We start from the raw sequence: 19,858 nt of genomic DNA, 5'->3' as shown, positions 1-19,858 counted from the left end.
GAAGTCTCCCTGATTCAGGTTGTATAAATCGCACCTTAGCTCCAGCGCAAAAGAATGAAGCGGGAAGGAAACTGCAAAGAATATTGTTTTCTCTCCATTATGTCTCACTCCTGGCTCCATATTTACTTGGAGAAAATTTCATGTTTTATAGCTCTACTCTGAGTCAACGTCTGCAGAATCACGACTGTGCTGTGCTTTCCCAGTTCAGAAGGCACCATGGGCATAGAGAAGGAGGCCAGCATCCCTAATTAGCAAGGTGGTGGTTTTGGGGGGCGGGGGGAGCCTAGGATTGCTACTTCGTGTGCACCGAGTGAGAACAGCTCTTTGAAGAGCAGCCCTGGTTTCCAAGCTAAAGGCAGCCTTTGAGAGAAGCTTCTGTGGTAGGTAGTCTCCTAATATCAGTAGGAAATTATTTGCACAGCATTTGGGGCTCTGATGGTTCTTGCGGCATCTCCCCCCCACCCCAGTTCGAGCTCCACCCCTCCTTTGGATTACAAAAAAAAAGAGATGTCAGGTCCCCAGGCCTCATTATAACAAGACTCCAGGGGGTGGGGAAAAGGGCTTTGCTCCAGTCTTTAAGAATCCTGTCAGCTGTTAAAACTGTGTACCGACCCCCTTTTTATCAAAGATCATTTCGTGATGAAGAGGCATCTCCCTTTCTTCATTTTAGATTGATTCCCAGCACCAGAAGAAAAGATGTCCTCATGTTGTTACCTTGAGGGGGACCAGCGCCGCTAATAACACAGTCCAGCCTGGATTCAAAATGTTAATAGAGCGCGGGGCCTGGGGGGAGTCGTTCTGGGCTGGGGAAGCAGGCTGGCAGCCGCCCATCTCACAGCATTGACTCATGCCTGAATCACAGCCAGGCTGGCGGGATGTTGTTTTGGGGAAGTTCGCAGGCCTGTCAAAAACCTGCTGTTGCCATTGGCTGATATTATGCAAGATTCCAAATGATATTTATTTATATTCTCCTTTTGGGTTTTTGTGTGTTCCCCCCACTCCCCTCCCCCACTCCACAGGCACTAGAGCTTCAAGCCACCAAAAAGAAGAAAACCATTTAAAAGATAGGCAAGGACCCATTAAAAATAAAAGGCACTTTGCCCCCGAGCCCCTCTCAGCTCTCAGGTTAGAACCGTGCCAAGCAGTTTGCTCTAATTCATTAGGCCCCCGCTCTTCACTCCTACAGATGGAGGCAGTGGGGGGACGGGCCTGGTGAAGGAAGCTGAGCCCCCATTTAAGATTCCACAGATGGCAAAGGGCAGCCCACAGCAGTGTTCAATGCATGTTCCTCTCCACACTTGTAGAATCTTGCTGGACTGGGGGTTTCTCGTCCTAAACGTGTCATTTCCCTGATGAAGTTTGGCCCGGGACAAGATGGGTTTCCTTTGTTTCATGCTGACTGTTGATGGGGGGTGGAGGGCACTGCAGCTCTTGGGAGATTAAAGAAGACTTGAGATTTTCAATCTGAGCTTCTCCCACTCGCGCAGGCTGTAGGAGTCTAACTCTAGAGCTGAGGAAATTCTCCCAACTGCAGCATTGTAGTGCTGATAAGTGCCTCTGCAGAAACTTGGTAGGCAGGAAGAGTGCGAGTGAATTCATTTATGTGCCTAATTTAAGACACAATTGAGAGGCACAGTGTTCTAATAGATGGCTGGGAAGTTAAGCGACCTGAGTTCCATTCTTAGCTCAGATGATAGCTCAGCACTGTGAAACCAAAGGTTGGCACTTCCCAGAGATTTTGAACTCTAGAGACCATAATTCAGGACAAAATTATATATAAATACAGCCATGATACCCATTATCTGGAGTTTTCATTGTTCTGGTAAAACCCAAATTTTGCTCTCCCTAAATTCTTGGAAAAGTCCTGATGAAAAATGTGCTTTGAGTTAAAGGAGTTGTTTAGCATTCACTGGGCAAGGGGGAGCTTCCTTTGGAGCACCTTTCAAAGGAGACTGGGGGTGTGGGGGAGGGGCACTTCCTGGTACTGGCCATGGGGAGACAAACAGGGTTCTTTCAAGTCCTGCCTAGGGCACTGGACACAGCTGCATGGCTGCCTAGCTGGAAAAATGACCTTGGCCATTAGCTTGAGTGCTTGGTGGCTGTTTCCATCTGAATAGCACACTAGGAAGATTTTAGATTTGGGAGACAAAGCAGTCAATGCCAATAGTTTCTCTGACCTTCCATCCACTGCAATTGACTCACTGGCTAAGGTTTACTTTCTCAGACCACAATGATTACATAAAAATAGATCTCAAGTATGGCTCTAACCAAATTAGTTACCAAATCATCCCCTCAAAATAACGATCACTTAACAGAATTAGCACAATGCTTCACTAAATAAAAGTGTAATAGAGTGTTCCTCTCAAAGTCATCATTCCCCCTTCGGCACTAAAACCATCTTTGATCCTTATGAATTTAAATGTTTCAACCATCAAAAAAAAATCTGTATTTGTATCCTGTTTGATTTTCTCAATGATCACATTTTATTTTTATTATATTTACTGATTCAATCATTCAGTAAATATTTTGTCAGTGCCAACTGACCCATCATTCACCTTGTTAGGTATTCGGAATCTGAAGAGAAACTTCAATCCCTGATCTTAAGGAACTGATTGGAAGACAAACCAGTCAGGATACACTGGTTCATAGGTGCTCTGATAGAAATCTGTGCATGTCCGATGGGGGTGCAAAGGCAGGAGAGGACAGTTAGGAGAGGAGGTAATGTTGTCGGGTGAACCGGGGAGATGCCTGGTCATGATGATGAAGTCCCAGAACCTAAGTCAGGTTCGGTGGGGTGAGGAGGTTCGGAGCCGACGACTAAAGAAAGAATTCTTAAGACGTCGCTGGTGCAAAATGGTGGTTTATTAAAGCATGGGGACAGGACCCGTGGGCAGGAAGAGCTGCTGAGCTGGGTTGTGAAGGTGGGCATGTTATATACCCCATGGTTGGGGGGAGGTGGTGAAGGAATGGGAGATTTCGACAGAGTTCTCACATGCTAGGGAGGGCCTACAAGGTGCGGGGGGGGGGGGGAGTCTTTGCCCTTATGGCTTGATCAATGTCGTCTTTAGGTCAGGCACTAACATCAAGATAATGGGGGATTCTTGGTGGGGTATTATGATCTGGCTATCATTTACATTCCCTTCTACCCCAGTCTCCTCCAGTTTATGGTGGGAGGGGGACATTAGGGCTTCAGGAACCAAGAGTTATTTGCCTCTGGAAATTTGTGCTATTGATAAGGTAACCTCCCTGTTTAGGTCTCTAGGACATCTTGTAGGGCAAGGGAGATTACTGTTCTGCAGGATTGCGATCCCTGCAAGTTAACTATTTATCGTTTTATGGCAGTCAGGGGTGCCTGAGGAATGCTACACATATGGAGGGGAGCGGGTGAAGAGGGGGTGCAAGGTGCCAGCTTTTGCTTTGTCCTCAGCCAGCCTCCTGCTCCCTCATCAATGAGACCTCCCCCCAGCCTGTCCCAAAGATGTTGCTGAAGGCTCTCGACCTCATCAGGAGAAAGAATTCGAGGACACACACAACACAGTGGAGAGTGGGAAAGTTTGTTAAAATGAAAACACGCTCTTGAAATTTGAGAGAGAGAGAAGGAGTTGTGTGGCCTGCAGTTTGAGTTTCTATCTTTTATTGACAGCTGTTAACTAGGGAGGAGAATTACTTGGGGTAGAGATTTTTGGAGAGCAAGTTTTCTGGCCTCACTTGTAAGCCATCTTGGGCTTGTCTGGTTAGATTTAGCTTCATGTGGCTTTGTTTTGGAGTGCTACCCTCACAGGCCTCTGACTATCCTAAACTGAGCATGACTTCCTCTTTGCTGACCTCCAGGCATCCTGTTAGAGCCTAACTCACCGCCTCTGACAGTAAGGCACAGGTGTTTTCTAGGTAGAGAACAGGGACAGGATTTTTGGAGCAAATGCAAAACACAGTCCAGCATGAGGTATTCACGGAATCTCAAAGGCTCTAAACAGAGCAGAGTGAGGAGCTCAGTGAGAAGAGAAGCAGGACAGGGGAGGTCAGCAGAGGCCAGATCTTGGAGTGCAGTTCATACTTTCCTCAACTTTACCATGAAGGCAATGGGAAAGTACAGAAGGAAGGATTTTATCAGGGAAAAGATGTGATTTAATATTGCAGGAAAAGATCACTCTGGTCACCAGATAGAGCTTAGGTCAGAGAGAGTTTTAATGGATATTTCCTCCCAAGTACATAATCTCCTTTTTCTTCTAGTGACACAACTGTGTTTTCCTTTAGAAACCAACTGCTCACGAGGCCCATTCAATGGGGTCTGTTTGGGATGATTTGACTCTACCTCTGGCTTAGTTGGGCAAACAAAAAGATGAGAACCAAGCAGAGCTGAGCCTGGGACTAGGCTGAAGCAACTAAGGAAGAGGTTGTCTCTTCCCACCAAGACGGCAGGAAGAACAGGCTTGGAACTGAGTTGTGGTGGGATCCACACCCAGAGCGCCTGCCCGAGATGGGCCCACACAGAGGGAAGTGGAGGATACCATTGAAGTGAGTCAGAGCTCTAATTCTGTCATTTTAGACCCCAGTCTAACTGTTCCTGAATCTTCTGCTTGCTTAGTTATAAAAGCCCATTTAGCCAAGTTTTCTATCCCTTTCAACTGAAAGATTCCTAATTAATGCAGTGAGGCAAAGTGATAAGTTAGAAGATGAATGAAATAGTCCACAGCGGAGATGAAAATAGGCTGAACTGAGGTAGTAGCAGCAGGAATGAAGAAAATCGTGAAAAAAGTGGAAGAAACCAAGGAAATGGAAACCCAGGATTTAGAGATTGATTAAATGTGAGGGTGAGGAGAAGCAGGCACCTAGGACCATTGTCAGCTTTTTAGCTTAACCTCTGTGGCAATCGCATTCACCAACACAGGGGATATTTGAGAGGAGATGGAGAAGGCTTAAAGAAGAAGAAAATGAGTTTGATTTTGGATATAATGAATTAGGTCTTCTGGGACATCCAGATGGAGATGTACAGTAGGCAGTTGGATAATGTTCTAGAAGTCAGGAGAGAAGTCTGGATGAGCTTGAGATTTGAAATATCAATGTAGTTTACAGATTCCTACAACTCATGGTAACTATTAGAAACCCAAAAATCCCAAGATGGGAATAATCCATGGATATGATCCCCCCCCCCAAAAAAAACCAGCTGCTTCTCAAAGGTGGGACAATTTACTTTTTAGGCATGACAATTCATATTTGTGCAATACTATTCAGGGTGTTCCTGAATTTTCAACATCTCTCAATGCTAAACACTAAATGTTGGAACCTCCCATCCTTAAGACAATGGGGCAATTGGAAATGTCCCTATATAGTTCCAAATATCCCCCTGGGAAGGCAGTCATCCTCATACCGCATGTGAGGCACTATGACTAGTATGTGGATCTGTATGTTAGCAAGTGGGTAGTCTTCTACCACTTTAGCTTTCACACAAATATAGATTAAATGGCTTAGCTGTAAGTACAATTGGAAAGCCACCCAATTAATGTAACTTTGAAAAAGGTAGAATGCTTCACTGTGGCCATCCTTCCTGACTATTCTGCTCTTCTCGGGACTTCCATCTGCTCCGACCACTCAGAAGCGCTATCTCCGGGGCCCCCACTCATCTCATGTATCACCTGAAATGTACTATTTTTCAACTGCCAAGATGGCCATACCTATGAACGTGCATGAACACCATGTTATGACACATATCTGACTTCATGTCTGTCTGTAGGTGGGCATCCATATATGGAATTCATGACGCCATTTCTGTTTGCAGAAATGTTTAATATCATTCAGAGCTAACCAATATGGCAGTGTGTTTAAAAGTGAGATTCTAGAAATGCGAAGGTTTCCATGTGTGAGTTGTAAGGTACCCATATGTTGGGAGTGACACACAATATGGGGTTTGTAGACACCTCAGATGATGGTAAATATATGAAAGATGTAACTGAAGTATGCGATGATTGGTTCCCATACTCAATGAATAATAGCTATCTCTCAGACTAATTTGAAAGCCTTCATTTTTTTTTAACAAGCTCTTTAATTTGCACAGTACCAAGAATTAACTTGTATGGAAGCGTAGCCATCTGATGAATTCAGTAAAATACACTGAATGCATGTTACATCATACTCTTGCTCCTGGAGTAAGTCTCAAGGAAAAGTAACACAATGATAGAATCCTGCCAGCATAGATCACAGCACTAAGACTAAGTGTGGGAGAGGTGTCTGTCTGTCAGTGCTATGTCTACGCAAGCTAAAGGACAGTTTTCAGGCCGAGAGCCCATGCAAAAAAAGAAGCACATGAAGAAAAATGTCCTGATCCAATATGTTTGTTAAAGACCTAAGATCTGGCCAACATTTCATGGCGTCTTCACTTAATTACTGAATTAAGTTGTCTGTGTAAGTGGCCTATTTAGACTTTCCTTCCCAAATCATTAACACGAAACCAGAGACAATAAATGGAAACAAAATGAACCACAAAATGTCTTCTTTCCGCCATATTTGGTAGTGTGGGTTCTATGGTGTGGTAGAGAGACCGGAGCCAAATATGCTTACTTCAGGGAATAAAAAGGAAGAAAGAAAGAGCCAGGGATTTCCTCTGCTTCTTTGTTCCCAGGTGGGGTGCCCTTCAAGTGCAGAACCATTTACCGGAAAAGAGAGTGGCTTCTAATTGAGCAGTGGAGAGATTTGGTAACCCTTTGAGTCTTCCATCTGCTAAAGCATGAAAGAAGGCAAAAAAAAAGTGGGGGTGGGGGGCAAAAAAAGTGTTTTTGATGCATGCTTAGCAATTTTCTTCAAAGAAATGCACTTGCTCTCTATTCAGCGGTGTCATCTTCAAAGTCCCGGGATCTGCTATTTGTCCTGCACTGGGCAGAATCGCATTCAGCCTAGGCTGCCACATGGCGATGCTTAAATCAACAAGGCAGGCTCCCGTGAATTGACAAAACCAGGAATATTTCCGAATGTGCTTTATAACTAAATAAACAGAATCGATACTGTTCTGTGATATCACAGGAACCAAGCAAAATCATGCACCTCTTTTCATTCCAGTAGAAACTAGATTTCTAGATCTTCTTTTATATATAAAATAATTAATAAAAAATTATCAGTAGTATTCGCAATACTAGCGACAGTAATATTATCAGTCCTATGCACCGAAAATTTCCTTTTTGTACTTGATGATCTGAAGGGATTATTCATCCCATTTATTGTTGAGAAAACTCCATATATTCAAAATCAATGGACTTGCGCAAGATTACCCAAATAAGAAGTGGCAAAGCTAGGACCAAGTCAAACTCCAGAGACTCCATTTTTTCCACCACGATACTTCCCTATGCCAGGGGTTCTCAAACTTAGCATATATCAGAATTACCTATAGGGCATGTTAAAACACAGATTTCTGTGCCCCACCCTAGACTTCTTTCTCAGTAGGTTTGCACTGGGACCCAGATTTTGTATCTGTAAGTACCCAGTGGTGCAGAAGTTTCCCATCCAGAGATTGCCCTGCACTTTGAGAACTGCTGAGCTTTATTCATGTCTATATTTGCCATCCTTCGGTTCTTGAAACGTTGGCCACCCTTGTATCCAGAAAACTAAAGTGTTCATTACTACCTGCCACTGCCTTCTCCAAGGCAGTCCAGAGACTTAAGTAAAATTTAGGTTTGTGCTAATGACGGAAAAATGTTTGGCAATGAAGTATTACCAAAACTGAATGTCCCTTGTATATAGCAAGCACACGGACTATGAAAGGCAGTTGGATACATGAGTCTCAATACAGCAGCTCCTTCAAAGACAATCCTTGGAGTATTCATGCTTTTTCTAAAGATAATATTATTAAATATCCTTATGATGGAATATATTCATTCTTTGAGGAAAAAAGTGAAGGCACTTAACGTCTAATGAAGTAAGACAAAGATAAAGATAGAATATGTCATTTTGAATTTTTTAAAAAACATATGTCCTGGCACACACCTTAGACTAATCATAAATAAAATTCTGAAGGAAGAAGTTTAAATATTCATAGAGGAACACGAGTTTCCAATGTAACTGCTTGGTGTGTGTGGATGGATTTTGGACTGAACTGTAAGATTCCTTCAAACTCTGAAATACAGATGAATAGGCTGCGGGATCAAATGTCAATTGCACAGTCCACAAATTCCATAAGAAATCAGTTTCAGGGAATATTTTAAAGTAAGAATTTATTGAAGCATAACATACTTATGGAAATGGAAACAAATTATAAGTATGCAACTCAATGCATTTTCAGAGGAAGACATCCCTGTTCTCACCACCAGGTCAATAAAAAGATATTACCCGCATCTTGGAAGTCTCCAACCTCATGTTCACTGCCAGTCACAACACCTCTTAAGGTAACATCCTTTCCTCTTTTATTTGGTTGCTCTCACTAGTGACATTGATTGATTTTCAAATGTTAAACCATCTTATATTCCTGAAGTAAACCCAAATTAGTTAAAAAATTTTTTGCCTTTTTTTTAACGATGGGTAAGTATTCCTAATATTTTGCTTTAGATTTTTGAATCTAAGTTTATGAGAGAAATGGAGTAAGTGGTTATTGGGTCTTGAAATCAAGGTTCTATGAGCCTTATCAAATAAGCTGGGAAATGCTTTTTCTTTCTCTCTTCCCTGAAAGATTTTGTAAGATTGAAGTTATTTCTTCCTTAAATGCTTGGACAAATTCACAAGTGAAACCTTCACTGACTGGAGTTTTCTCTGTAAGTAGGTTTTTAATTTCAGATTGACTAATAAGCATAGGATCATTCTGATGACTTTGTAAGATGTGCAATTTTAGAAATTTAACAATTTCATCTGAATTTTCAAATTTATTAATATAAAGTTGTTTATAATATATTTTTATCCTTTTAATACATGTAAGATCTGTAACAACATCTCTTTTTTATTTCTTATGTTGTTATTTCTGCCTGTTCTTTTTCTTTCTGGATAGGAAGTTATCAATTATGTCAATTTTTTTCAAGGTGTCAATTCTTGTCTTTCTTCAAAAAAAATTTTCATAAACTACAGTAAGCATTAAACTATAAGCTCAGTAATCACAAAGAAAAATGCAGAACAAGAGAAACTTTAAAATATAAAAATTAAATAGCCAAGCTTATGGGAACACCATGAAGTGTGTCCCAGAGAAGATTCTAAAACCTAAGGTATTAGCTGCTTTCTTTACATTTCCACTTCAGTAAATTTACAATGGTTATTTGCCTATTATAAAATCTCATATTCACATCTATTACCTCATTAAATTAAGCTTTCTGCTCATACTAATGTTGGATATCTCATAGGTTCCAAATTTTAGTAATATTTTTATGTCAATTCATGCAAGAAAAGGACTTGATGCAAGACTTAGATAACTATTACACAGTTGTTTTCTATTTTAGTAATTTTCAATCTTATCTTTATTATCTACTTTCTTCTACTTTCTCTGGATTTAATTTACTGCCCTTTTGTTAACTTTCTAAACTGGATACTTAGATCATTGATTTTAAGACTTTTCTTATTTGTGTATCAGCCCATAAATTTCCCTCCAACAAGATTTCCTTCATACCAGAAACTCTGATGTGTTACATTTTATTATCATCCAATTCAATGATTTCCACTTTGGATTGTCTAGAGATAAACTGCTTCATTTCAAAATTGGGGGTCATTTTCTGTTTGTTTTATTGTTGCTCAATTTATGTCTAGTTTAATTCCATTGTAGTCAGTACACATACTTTAAAGTGTCTCAATCTTTTAAAATCGCTGTATCTTGCTTTATGTCCCAGAATATAGCCAATTTTGGTTAAAGGTACTTAAAAAGAAAATGAGTTCTGTCATATGGCTGTGTTCTGTACATTTCAATTACATCAAGTTTGTAATTATGTGTTTCAAGTGTTTTATATGCTTACTTATTTTTCTGCTTTTTTCTACCAGGTATCAAAGAATTGTGTCATTATGCTCTTCTCGCATTTTCCATCCCTTTTCTCCCTCTGCCTTTGTCTACATATTTTTTACTGTCTCTCCTTCAAGTTCACTCATCCTCTCAACTGTACCCACTTGATATTAGATGTTTTATTATAGTTATTATACTTTTCAGCTCTCAGAATTCTACTTCATCCCTTTTTTTGATAGATTGCAATAATCTGGTAAAACTTTCAGTCTTGTAATGTTTACTTAAACATATCAATCACAATTATTAAGAAAGAAGTATATGACTGATGAATGTAAGAACTGGGCATCCATCAACATGAACCTAATGTCTGTTTCTCTCCTTGTTCTGTTTCTTTATGAGAGTGGCCATTTCTTACTGAATGCCACAAACTGTGCCTGAAATATTGCAGAGGGACAATGTCTTCCTCCCACATAGTGAATTTATGCTGTCCTTGGCCACAGAGTAAGCAGATCCTTTCTGCCCTCTCTTGATGCTCTGTAGACTCAATCCTTGAGAGGTAGTCAGCTAAGGGCTTAGGGTATTGATGAGCACTCACATTTTGGGAGGACTTAGACTCCCATTTCTATCTCCTTAGCACCATGAAGTTGCTAACAACAAACAACAACAAAAAGCCCCTTCACTTAGCTTTTTGTCTGCTTTCTGTTCATGTTCATAGCTTCTGACCTGCTCAGTTTAAGAATCATGGAAAGCCTCAAGGGGCAGCCTTGTGCGGAGTGAGAACCAACTTCTCCTGACCTACTTTCCTCTGGGATCTTGGTCCTTGGATACCTGGCAGCTTCCGCAGGCCCATACTCCACTTTGCTCCCCAGCTTTGTGAGCTTCTTGTTGCTCGCTTAACAGCTCTGCCTCCGTCTCTCGTCCAAGATTGGGAAAATGCTCCAGGAGAAAAGCAGCATGAGGCATATTCCTCTCACTATAGCAAACTTGTCTTCTCTCTAAGGTCTTGGTCCCTTCAGTCTTGGCTGCTATCGGAGCCCCTAATCCTTTCAAACAACTGTTTTGCCCCTTTTCCCGCTTTTCTAGTTGCCGTTAATGGAACCATCAGGCTTTTATAAACCACCACCATAACAGGAACCTAAAGTTCTCTGTTTCACGAAATATTTTTGTTATAGAACAGCCTGCCTTACTTCCCATGCCAACCCCCACACTTATAGATGTCCGTAGTATAAGATAAAGCTTTATGTATCTCTTTCGGCACATTGTTAACCCCAAATTTATTATGAAATAGCTTCCAAAATAAATATAGTAAATTTTAAAACAGCAACTTGCCTTAGGAAGTTGAGGTTTCCTACGGGGCAGCCATGGAACTGTGTCTTCAGGACTTACTGTAGTACGTGAATCAAGGACACATGTGGTCCTAGCCAGTGACTGAATGTGGGGGAGTACCAGATCCTCCTGGCCATTCCTGCTCAAAATGGATTCTCCTACAGGAAATCTTCTACTGACCTAGACTCTCTCAGAATGTGCTGGTGTCTTAGGCTGTACTATGCAAGCATCTTTCCTTTATTCTCTTCCTTCCCCGGTGTCGACTACAATGTAGTCTGAAGCCTTTTCCTATCTCCTCCCACCCTTTCTCTCTTTATCCTTCACAGGCCTTACTCCAAAAAACCTGTTGTGCTTCCAGCTCCACCTTGGTGTCTGCTTCCCAGAGGACTTGACCTGACACTCACATAAATCCCATTCTTCTAGCTCTGTCTCCTTAATTCACTCATAATGGCTCAGGAAGTAGAAATCTTGCTTGGGCCTTTCCACCAGCTTTTGCATGTAATGTGGTGAGATTTCTCTCACTTCCTTGGGAACTTAGCAAAGAGCACTTTTCAAATATTAACATCTCTTTTTCTGTATAGTTCATTGTGTTTTTCTTGTTGCTGCTGTTGGAATAAACGTATTTATTCATTTTTTTTCTTCCCTTTATTCTTTCATTAAAAAGGGAAACCTTACTGAGCACCTAAAACATGCTAGCCATTTTGCGAGATTCTCCTCTCAGAAAAAAAGAAAAAGAAGATGACAACGACAAAGCCTTCAGGGTACAAAACAAAACTTATCATCTAGCAGGTCATGTTCAACCTCTTCTTGGGTATCTCTTACCCCTCAAAGGCTCCTCCACTCTTCCCCAGCCATGGTCTAGGCTTTGTCTTCCTGAAATGTCCGTCTGTGAATAGGCTGTCTGCCGATTATTTATGGCTCAATTGTACCTATGTGTTAGAACAAGCACCTGACGCACTTTGGGTCGAGTTTGTGAGTGGCTCTGGAAGCTTGAGGAACACTGCTTCCTACTATCCATCAACATGTAGCCAGTTTTGTGTTCCTTTGCTCTTATGAGTTCGATATAAATGGTATAGTTAGGGCACTAGGGGGCATGGCTGAAAAGGAGATTAATATAGGCCTACTGCACTGACAACTAATCTAAGAAAAAGCCTTGCCCAGAAGCAGGACTTAAAAAGAAGAAGACATCAGGCAACTCCCACAAAGCTGATCATTTCCTAAGGACCTGTATTTCCCCCTAGAAGTATGGCCAGAGAGAAGGCTCAGGACAGCCTATGGTTCATAACGACTTCCTGGTTCCCTTCCATTACACATGCTTAAATGACTCTCATTTGAGAAAACATTTTTCTCAGTCATTCTCCTAAAATCCATGGGAATCAGTCTAACCATTTTATGATGTGGCAGAGGAGAAAAATAAGTCTCTGACTAAAATGCCTGCTTTAGGGGCATCTGGGTGGCTCAGTTGGTTGAGTGTCTACCTTCAGCCCAAGTCATGATCCCTGGGTCCTGGGATGGAGCCTCAAATGGGCTCCCTGCTCAGTGGGGAGTCTCCTTCTCCCTCTGGCAGCTGCTCTCCCTGCTTGTGCTGCACACACACTCTCTCTCTAATAAATAAATAAAATCTTTTTAAAAAAGAGAGAGAGAAACCAATTTTATAAAAATAAATAAATATATATATGTGTTATATATTTTATATATATATATAATATGTCTTCTCTAAGGCAGGCATGAGACAAATGTGTCAGTGACAGAATTGAAAAGAGAATGATATGATTCTAACACATCGTACGTTCCTTCGCTTGCCCGCCCATCCCTTCCACGGTCTCACGGCAAACTCCATGCTGCTGAATAATTTTAAAGAAAACACTGGGCCCTGACAGCTAGAGTAAGATGAGCTTTCACTCTCTCACAGTTTCTAACACCAGGGTTCCAGTTTTGATTGGCTTACATGGATCAGTAATTTCCTCCCTTCTTGACAGGGACCTCACTCCGAAGTCTACTAAATTGTATACGGTAAAGTGAACAATAAAATACAAATGTGATAAGCTCCAAAGAGAAGATTGAAAATATAAATGATAAGCTAGAAGATCTCAAGATAAGGAACTGAAATACCACAAAGAAATGAGAATTTAAAAAGGGCTGTGTTTAGAAGACAAACACAGTTTAAAGCCCACTGATTCATTTTCCCAGTCCTAAAAGGACAATAGATCAGAAAATACTCAAAGCTGCCAAAGATGAGATGATAGTGAAGCAATTTTGCACTCTTAATTACAGTGAATTCTTTCTTTTTTGCCTTACATCCCTCTGTGGATGAGTCAATGCTTTCTCTTCCTTTTAACATTCAGTAGGAAATTTATGGTTGAACTAGATAAGAAAAATATGCAATATTTGTCAGCTCTAGTTTGCTACTAGTGTTTGCCATTACTGAAGAAAGTGCGTGTATGTCAGGAAATATTCCTGACAAAACTGTGAGGTAACGTTGTGTAGTACCCTCTTAACCATCCTATTCAGAGCTCCTCCTAGTGAAATACCCAGATGTTCCCACCCCAGGGAACCAATTCTGTGTGTTCTTTATGCTTTCCCCTCCCTGTCATCCTTGACCTGCTGAGGTGTTAATTCTCCCAAGCTGGCATGGCATTTTGGCCTCCAAACCTAGAATTCCCTCCCCACTCTTCTCCATCTGTTTAATTTCCGCCTTTTCTTAAAGGCACACAAATTGGCTAGGAATCTTTTGACTATAAGTAACTAAAATAAGACTCACCCCAGCTGAGGCCAAAGGGCATTTTTTTTTTTTCTTGAACTCAGATACCCAAGCTTTCTTGGGCAGAGTAGAATCTATGGGGTCACAAGATGTCTGGAACCAGGTTCCCAAGTGTCAAGACCTGCTAGCTCCATTTTTCCTCTCTGAAACCTTAAAGAGTTCATCGTCATTCTCTTAAATAAGCTTTTACATAATGTTGGAAACATGGTCTTAAGCAGCTCAACTTTCCCTAGCTTTGCAAAGGGAGAATAACAACTGTCTTTCCTCAGGTCAAATTTTTAAAGTCTCTGTAAGAATACTAGGTCACCTGAGGTCACACACCTATTGTTATGCTCATAGGATCAGATCAATATTGCTTACAGCCTTATTTAAGGCTACCCAGTTGGAGAAGATGAGAAGAATTCCCTAAAAGAATTTCCTAAAAAGATGGCGTTTTTTCCAGAAGAAAAATGTGGTGGGTAGACCAAAAATGAGTGTCCTCTTAGATCTAGGTTTAGTTCTGCCTCTGTTCAAAGTAGTATTTTCACATATTGGGTAAGTCACTTGGCCTTCCTTGGCCCCAGGATCATCATCTATAAAATTAGAAAGTTGAGTTGAATTGTTTTAAGGACGCTTCAAGATTTAGAATTTTATAATTCTGTGTTTCTAAGACCATTTAGCATAAAGGCATTCTTGAGCATCTTGTATCACTCTATCCCTTCTCTGAATCTCAGCATTGCTGATATAATTTTTATGGATTATATAAAGAAAAGTGTTTATGTTGGACCTATAATTAGTCTGAGTTAACTATTTGGAATGTTAATTCAAGCTACTGAATGTATCAAATGTATATGGCTCCTGAAAAGAAGATTGAACCACAAGTCAATAAAATACTTGCTCAGAAAATCTACAAAGGCAATAGGGGTAAAATAAAAACAATTAAGGTAAAGTTAGTTCCAAAAAGAGGAAGGAGGAGTAAGAAAGAAAAGAATTCCTCCTGCACTCACCAGGTAAGAAGGTAATTTTGAGCCCAGGCATTAAATCTCTCCTCAAATCATCACCATAGTCAAAATGGAATAAGTGGAATGTAGGATATAGAAAGTTGAGAAAAACTTCACCTCAGCCATGGAAAAAGGAAATCAGACCATCCATGAGAAACAAACTCCAAAGAATTTTAGTTAGACATATTGCATATAGAAATTCTGAAAGATATTAAGGTACCTTCCTGAAAAAGCAATACCAAATTGAATGAAAAAAAAGAAGAGACATCTGAAAATCTTCCCACCCCTCAAAATGCTGTAATGAGATTTTAGCTAAAACCAAGTGAAAAAGAAGAGAGAGATGCCAATTCTTTGAAACCCACTTCAACAATTTGAGTCAACAATATTGAGTAGTACTACCTGAGTATCTGGAAAGGAGACTGAGACAAAATTGAAAACTCGATGCAATGTGCCAGTCCCTATGACACTAGCATCACTAACACAGAGGAAGGAACAACAGAAAGAACAATAAAGAAGAAAAAATAAGTCCTTTTTTTCAAATTTCTTTTCTGTCACATAAAATGAAGCATATTTTGAAAAGTTGTGGCCCAGAATTCTATACACAAATCTATATCCAAATAGAAATGAGGATTGTATAAAGAAAACAGAGAGGCATTATCAAAGGTCCATTATGCAAGGGTCAAAAAGTTATAATAGGCAATTGAAATTTTTCAAAAAAAGGGAAGGAAATAGAACTTAAAAGAATTGTGAAGCAAACCATGAAGTTCCAAATAACTGTTGTAAATATGTTAAGCAAGTGCAAATATCACAAGTAATTTTTTAAACACTTAAGATATAAACAATGTTAATTTAACAATATTAATTTAACTATGTTAATAATAATAATAATAACAATAATAATAATAATAAAATGGGCAAAAATCTTAAGGTATGCCAACCAAAATCAAGACTTGAGAATGGAAAGAGGGATAAAGTCAAACTCATCAAATAATATACACAAAATTGGTGAATTTAATTACACCTAAATTACACATCAATTAGTAGAGCTAAATGCATATACACACACACATACACATATATGCAGAGAATATTATGGACAACTTTATGCAAAACATTCAAATATTCAGATGTAAAAGACATTTTTTAGAAAAACACAACTTTGCAAATTCAAGAAAAGAAATAGATTAATTTGTTATGACTCTACTAAAGAAATGGAATCTATAATTACAAAAACTTATGTTATTTCATAACAAAAACTTTTAGGGTAAAAAGCTAGGGTAAAAAGTGAACTTCTCTAATCTGATTAAAAGTATCTAAAAAAGCCTCCAATGTCAAATTTAATGGTGAAAATTGAAAACTATCTCCTGAGATCAAATAGTAGACAATGATGCCCACAACCAGCACTGCTAGTCAACACTATACTGTAAAACCAGACAAAAGTTTTAAAAATTGAAAAATAAAATATAAAATTAACAATATTTACAGACAATATAATTTTGTAGATAAAAATCCAGTCGCCGGGCACCTGGGTGGCTCAGTGGGTTAAGCCACTGCCTTCGGCTCAGGTCATGATCTCAGGGTCCTGGGATCAAGTTCCGCGTCGGGCTCTCTGCTCAGCAGGGAGCCTGCTTCCTCCTCTCTCTCTCTCTCTCTGCCCACCTCTATGCCTACTTGTGATCTCTCTCTGTCAAATAAATAAATAAAAAATCTTAAAAAAAAAAAATCCAGTCACCAACAGATACATTGGGTGAATTAAAAGTAAATTCAGCAAGATTGCTAGATACAAAGTCATTATATGAAACAGTCTTATTTATATATATCAACATATAAATTTAATAATGATATTTGGAGAATAATAACATTTTATAATAACATCAAATAAAAAATTAAGTAACTAATAATATATTTTGCAACAGTTATGCAAGATCTCTATCAGAAAACCAAACCAAAAAACTTTATTGATACAAAATGAAAAAATCTAAATAAATAGTTACATAATGTCCATAGATTGGAAGATTCTAGTAAAGCTATGGTTTTTCTCAAAATTAAACTACAGATTCAGTTCAATACAAATAAAAATCCCAACCAGGCTTTTGTTGTTGTTATTACTGTTTCTAATTGATAAAATAATTCTAAACAGTACATGGACACTTAAAGATCCAAGAATAGTAAATGCATGCTCAAAGAACTAGTCTGGAGGACTTAGCATATATCACATATCCAGGTTTATTATAAAGCTGAGTCATGACACAAGGATAAATGGTAGCTGAGAAACCGAATAAAGACTACAGAAACAGACCCACAATTATACGGTCATTTCATTTATGAGAAAAGTGATAGTGCATAAAAGAATGCCCTTTTCAATATAGAAAAAAATAAATGAATCATGATCTTACACCATACTTAAAAATCAATTAAATATTAACCCTAGATAAAAGTTAGGTCTAAATGTGAAACTTAAATAAAGCCTTCAGCTTATTATACTGGAGTATAACTTTATGACTTGGAATAGGCAAAGCTTTTTATAATGACACAAAAAGCCATAACAATAAAGAAAATGATAATTGTGTATATTAAAATTAAGGACTTCTGTTCATCCAGTGATAGCACAAAAGAATAGAAAGCAAGCCAAGGCATGGAGGAAAATATTAATGTGCATATATCTGGCAAGGAACTCCTACCTAAAATATATAAAAATACCTAACAATAACTTTAAAAAATATGACTCAGTAGAAAAATGAGCAAAATTCTTGAACAAGAATCACAAAAGAAAATATTGAAATAGTCATAAATATGTAAAAAATTTAAGTGCTCTGCCTTTTCAATTTCATGAAAATACCAATAATCACCATGAGATACTGATACACATCCAATATAATGGTTAAAATTACCAAGTGTTGACAAGTATGTGGAGCAACTGAAAATTTCATACACTGTTTCAGGGTAGGGAGAAATTTCCAGGTATTATCTCCTAAAGCTGAATATATGCCAACTCTATGACCCAGCATTCCCACTACCTGGTATATAACCAACCAAAATGAGTATTATTGACTTCAAAGACATGTACAAAAATATTCACGGCAACATTATTTGTAAGCCTCAACTGGAAATAAACCAAATGTTCATTAATAGCAGAAAAGAAAAATAAACAGTGGTCCAGTCATATAATGGAATACAATATACAATATTGTGTATTGTGTACTGTGTACAATAATAAAAATGAGTGAACTGTAAACAACAAGATAGACAACCCCACAAACAATACTGCATTAAGGAAGCTGACACGAAGAAAGCATAGTGCATGGTTCATTCACATACAGTTCAACAGTAGTCAAAACTAATGGGTAGTAGAGAAGTCAGGATGGTGGTTAATTAGGGGAGAGAACTGGTAGTTCAGGGAGAAGCTACCTGGGAGGTCTCCAGAGGGCTGGGAATAATCTTTCTGCTCTGAAACCCCAGATGGGTTCGCCTCATGAAAAATTAATCAAATTGTATACTTACAATTGGTTTATGTTGCTACATACATCAATTAAAAGTTATTTAGATCAGCTTATATAACATAAATGATGTCAATTTTTTTTTTTAAGAGAGTGAATGCACACAGCTGGGGTGGGCAGGATGGGGTGCAGATTGAGAGGGAGAAAGAGAAAATCTTAGGCAGGTTCCATGCCCAGCACAGAGCCCGTGGCAAGGATTGATCTCAAGACCCTGAGATTATGACCTGAGCTGACATCAAGAGTTGGCTGCTTAACTGACTGAGCCACCCAGGTGCCCCTCATATGATTTCAGTTTTAAGGAAAAAAGGGAGATGTGTGTCTAAGAAAAAAAGTCAAAATGTGGTTATTCCCATGTATTAGAAATACTTCAGAATTAAAATACCTCAGAATTAATTGCTTTAGAATTAATTTGAATATTACTGGGTTTTTTTTCTTTTTTTGTATGTGTTATCCTCTATTTTCAATTTTTCTCAGTAACCAAGAATCACCTTTCTATTAAAAAAAAAAAAACAATAAAAAGTATTTTAGACACACAAGAAAGCCTCTTCAGGCATGATCCATCTGATGGCTTGACCGGGAAGGCCATAGTTACAGAGAAATCCGGAAAAGAAGATCCTTTTTAAAGAGATTGCTGAGCTGAGCAGGAGTGATTGATGAGTAAACGAAAGATGAATCCGTCCAAGACAAATATAAAGCACTGCGCTTCATGTTAAACTCAGTGAGAAATGATAACATCAGTGGTCCCTTACGGTTTCAGTGTACTTTGCTCTCCATTTTCTGATTTTAGCCTCACAAATTCTGCGAGGTAACTGGGACAAGAGCTATTATCATCATTTTATGAGTAAATACTGAGTGCTAGAGAGATAAAGCAACATGCCAAAACCTAGAACTTTGTGAGTGACTATTTGAGTGAAAATAATAGCAACCTAGAGGGGTGCCTGGGTGGCTCACTTGATTAAAGCCTCTGCCTATGGCTCAGGTCATGATCTCAGGGTCCTGGGATCGAGCCCCGCATCCGGCTCTGTGCTTAGCAGGGAGCCTGCTTCCTCCTCCTCCTCCTCTCTCTCTCTCTCACTGCCTGCCTCTCTGCCTACTTGTGATCTCTGCCTATCAAATAAATGAATAAAATCTTAAAAAAAAGAATAAAAGATAGAGAGGAAAGCAAATGCAAAAGGCACAACAAGTAAACATAAAAAAAAATGGCAGGCATAAGAACTAGTGGCTCATTAAGATCAATGGAAACAACTTGAATTTAAATGAAAACACAAAAACTATATGATTGGATTAGCAAATAAATTGTAACTGCATGATTCTTACCAAAAAACACACAAAATAATGAGAAACTTTTTTTTAAGATTTTATTTATTTATTTGACACTCAGAGATCACAAGTAAACAGA

This window comes from Mustela putorius, unplaced genomic scaffold, assembly GCF_011764305.1.
Source record: "Mustela putorius furo isolate JIRA1106 unplaced genomic scaffold, ASM1176430v1.1 tig00000166_pilon_pilon_pilon, whole genome shotgun sequence".
Lineage (NCBI taxonomy): Eukaryota > Metazoa > Chordata > Mammalia > Carnivora > Mustelidae > Mustela > Mustela putorius.
Note: the sequence above shows the minus strand (reverse complement) of the source record.